At 41.6% G+C, this 4,521-nt stretch overlaps 1 long non-coding RNA gene across 1 annotated transcript in view; it reads right to left on the bottom strand.

Moving 5' to 3' along the window:
- LOC139026437 (uncharacterized) overlaps positions 1-2,294 on the bottom strand; it is an 18,989-nt gene extending 16,695 nt beyond the window's left edge. The window contains exon 1 of the long non-coding RNA XR_011478210.1: positions 2,205-2,294. This is a non-coding gene — a long non-coding RNA (uncharacterized lncRNA). The remainder of the gene's footprint in view (positions 1-2,204) is intronic.
- Between the last annotated feature and the right edge of the window lie 2,227 nt (positions 2,295-4,521).

Raw genomic sequence — 4,521 nt, 5'->3', positions numbered from 1 at the left:
GCGACGCTAACCTCTCCATCTTGAAAAAATTATTGCGTCGCATCACGTCTAAAGTCCAGAAAAACATTTCAATAATATAATTTAAGTATATTGAAATAACATACTTTAGGATGATATTGTGACATGTATCAAATAAAATCTAAGCCAGAGATCATATTCACCTTTACAGAGTGTTTTCCTGGAGCCGAGTCCAGGTGCTACTTCGCGCCCAGAAAGAAAAATAAACTGCGCAACACTCAATCAAAGAGGCTGTGTTTCAAATACAGGACGAGATAATCAACTGATTTTCAACTCTCACTCCGCATGACACCCAGAGGAAGGCGTATGATGTGTTTCTACAATCCTAAGTGACATGCCCTTTATAGACCAAGGGCTCGAAGAGCGACATCGATTTTGGAAATCTCACTTCCGGATAGGAAATGGACTGTAAAAATAGTTCTGTTCCACTTAGAGAAATAATTAAAACGGTTTAGAAACTAGAGACTGTTTTCTATCCAATAGTAATAACAATATGCATATTGTAAGAGCAAAAATTGATTAAGGGGCCGTTTGAAAATTTGCACATATTTTCCAGTTTTTCAATACGCCCCCTGCAGCCATAACAAGTTAACCAGAAAACTTCATCAGATGACAGTCTGATAACATATTTATTGTATAGCATATGTTTTGTTAGAAAAATGTGCATATTTCAGGTATAAATCACAGGTTCTACATTGCAGCTGCAATCTGAAATAGCGCCGAAGCAGCCAGAATAATTACAGAGACCAACGTCAAATACCTAAATACTCTCATCATAAAATATTTTCTGAAAAATACAACAGCGTACAGCAAATGAAAGACCAACATCTGTGAATCCAGACAATATTTCAGATTGTTTAAGTGTTTACAGCGAAAACACAATATAGCATTATATTTAGCTTACCACAATAGCCAGAAACACAAGCCATTTACCAGCAGCAAAGGTTAGCGATCGTAACAAACCAGCAAAAGATATATAATTTTTGACTAACCTTCAAAACTTTATCAGATGACAGTCTGGTTACATCATATTACACAATGCATATAGGGTGTGTTCGAAAATGTGCATATGTAGCGGCACACAAATCGTGGTTATACAATGTGATTAGTAGCCAAACTTCAAGCAATCCGGCGCCATCTTGGAGAGGCACCAATCTAATCATAACTAATCGTAAACTTGACAAAAAAATACAGGTTGGACAGCAAATGAAAGATACATTAGTTCTTAATGCAACCGCTGTGTTCGATTTTTTTAATTAACGTTACTACGACATACAGCCGTGCGTTACAGCAGCAACCGCACCAATTAATGGCGGAATTATTGTTTTACATTTTCAACATAAATACGAATTAACAGCATAAAGACTTCTTACTATTTGTTGAGCTTCCATCAGAATCTTGGGCAAGGTGTCCTTTGTCCAGAACAATCGTCTTTTGGTTGAAAGATGTCCTCTTCTCCTATAGAATTAGCAGCTAACGCTAGCCATGTGCGAGAGGTGTCCAACTCGCGATAACGCGTCACAAAGAAATTCCAGAAAATCGCAATAAACTGATATAAACTGCTATTAAATTAACTACCTTATGAAGTTTTTAAGACAAAATCAAATTAAATCAGAGCCGGAGATACAGAACTGCTAAAACGAAACTTTTCAGTACGCCATGCTGTTGTCCCTCCTGCGTCAGGCCCCCCGTTGAAAAGGCCGGACCTTCCGTTCCAAAAGCTTTTATATTGCCCCAGATGGTGCAATCCACTCCATTCAAATTCTCACCGCTTACTGCATCTAGGGAAGGCGTATGCAGTGCATGTAGCCCCATAGCTTACATGGGAATTTATAAACTGACCCTGAACAGAGACCTCGATTTCAGAAATCTCACTTCCTGACAGGAAGTGTGCTGCAGAATGAGTTCTGTTTCACTCAGCACACACACACACACACACACACACACACTGCAGTGTTACAATGTTTGTCTGCATGTCTTTTTTACCCTGGTTAATCATCTCATCACTATGTAGATCAACACTCCTACACTGAGACAATTTATGAATACTGGCCCTGATGTAACAACCAAAACACAGCTCAAAACATAACAACAAGTAAAATGATACATTACCCTCAATTATATGACTAATGACTAAAAACAAATAACCCCAAACTATATTTCAAGATATTGTCAAGAGTACTTACAGAGTGGAGTGAAGGGGAGAGGTCTTGTACATTGAGTCAACATACTGGCAGTTAGTGTGAATTCTGTGGTTTACACATATTTAACTGTCCTCTCCTTCCTCTTTAAGACATTAACATGCATGATGACCAGACCAGTACATCAGAAAAGGGATGTTACTGTATTTCAATAGAATTGTGCAACAGACTGCATATCTATATGTACTTTTCTTCATTTGAGGAGTGGGACTACATTTAATAAATTAGCTAAATGTGTCATATTTCTAATGTGATATTTTGACTACACAGAGAACCATTTAAACAATGTGTCGACTACAGAGGGCTTGGTGTGGTTGCTAGGTGATTTGTGACACACCTGCAAGCCCTCTATACTATTTAGAATGTTAACAATTTCTTATAATGTGTTGTCTTGTCCTTCTGAGTTCTGTATATACAGGTCAAAGTTCCATGATGTCATTCAAATAGAACCCATTCCATTTTAACACCCATGACCATCACTCCTCATCAGCTGTATCAAAGTGCTACTGAAGGTTCCAGTGTTCTAGACTAGAGCTCCCCCTACTGGCATCTCAACATTACTGCACCATCCTAATAATAATTTCCTCAATAATGTTGGGCTAATAACAACATTACAAACTGGAAATACATCAGATAAACTAGTGGAAAACTAAACTGTTTACTTGACAAAGTCAGTTAAGCAAACATACACTGCTGTGTATTACAATATGCCACTATCATATTCTGTTACACTGTTGGCCCTTGTGTACAATAAAGGAGGCTGGTGGGCAGAGATATAGGAGGAGAGGCTAATTGTAATGACTGGAATATAATTAATGGATACCGTTCCATTTATTCCACTCCAGCCAGTACAATGAGCATGTCCTTCTATGTATCTGCCCACCAGCCTCCTCTGCTGGACAGTACAGGTAGTAGCAGAGGCATCAATATCATAACCATCATCATCACCATAGTGATGCTGTGTTGACTGTATAGGCTAATGTACTCTGTTGTCCATATAGGCTAATGTACTCTGTTGTCCATATAGGCTAATGCAGCCTCTTATCCATATATATTCTAATATAGCCTGTTATCCATAAATAGTCGAATGTAGCCTGTTATCCATATATAGTCTAATGTAGCCTGTTATCCATATATAGTCTAATGTAGCATGTTATCCATATATAGTCTAATGTAGCCTGTTATCCATATATAGGCTACTGTTGCCTGTTGTCCATATATAGTCTAATGTAGCCTGTTATCCATATATAGTCTAATGTAGCCTGTTATCCATATATAGTCTAATGTAGCCTGTTATTTTAGAAGACCTCCCAAAAGGAGTGATTCTGCAGGTGGTGACCACAGACCACTTCTCAGTTCCTATGCTTCCTGGCTGATGTTTTGGTCACTTTTGAATGCTTGGCGTGCTCTACTCTAGTGGTAGCATGCGCGGAGTCTACAACCACCAAGTGCTCAGGTAGTGCAGTTCATCAGGATGGCACATCAATCAGCTGTGGCAAAAGGTTTGCTGTGTCTTCAGCGTAGTCTCCAGAGCATGGAGGCCTACCAGAGACAGGCCAGTACATCAGGAGACGTGGAGGAGGGCCGTAGGAGGCCAACAACCAGCGCAGGACCGATCCCTCGCTTGTGCCAAGGAGGTGCACTGCCAGAGCCTGCTATAAATGACTCAGCACAACATGTGCATGTGTCAGCATATGGTCTCACAAGGTGGTCTGAGGATCTCATCTCGGTACCTAATGGCAGTCAGGCTACCTCTGGCAGCAGCCATGGAGGGCTGTGCGGCCCAAAAAATGCACCCCACACCCATGATGACCCCCACAAACTGGTCATGCTGGAGGATGTTGCAGAGCAGAACGTTCTCCACGGCGTCTCCAGACTCTGGTCAGTCTGTCACATGTGCTCATTGTGCTCAGTGTGAACCTGCTTTCATCTGTAAGAGACAGGGCGCCTATGGCGATTTGCAATCTTGGTGTTCTCTGGCAAATGCCAAACGTCCTGCACGGTGCTGGCTGTAAGCACAACCCCACCTGTGGACGTCTGCCCCTCAATACCCCCTCATGGAGTCTGTTTCTGTACCGTTTGAGCATGACACATGCACATTTGTGGCCTGCTGGAGGTTCATTTTGCAGGGCTCTGGCAGTGCACTCCTGGCACAAAGGTGGAGGTAGCGTCCTGCTGCTGGGGTGTTGCCCTCCTACGGCCTCCATCGTCTCCTGATGTACTGGCCTGTCTCCTGGTAGCGCCTCCATGCTCTGGACACTACGCTGACAGACACAGCAAACCTTTTTGCCACAGCTCGCAT

The sequence above is a fragment of the Salvelinus sp. IW2-2015 genome, unplaced genomic scaffold, assembly GCF_002910315.2.
Source record: "Salvelinus sp. IW2-2015 unplaced genomic scaffold, ASM291031v2 Un_scaffold4774, whole genome shotgun sequence".
In the NCBI taxonomy this organism is placed as follows: Eukaryota; Metazoa; Chordata; class Actinopteri; order Salmoniformes; family Salmonidae; genus Salvelinus; species Salvelinus sp. IW2-2015.
The sequence above is the reverse complement of the archived record's forward strand: the minus strand, read 5'-3'. Positions and strand labels throughout refer to the sequence as shown.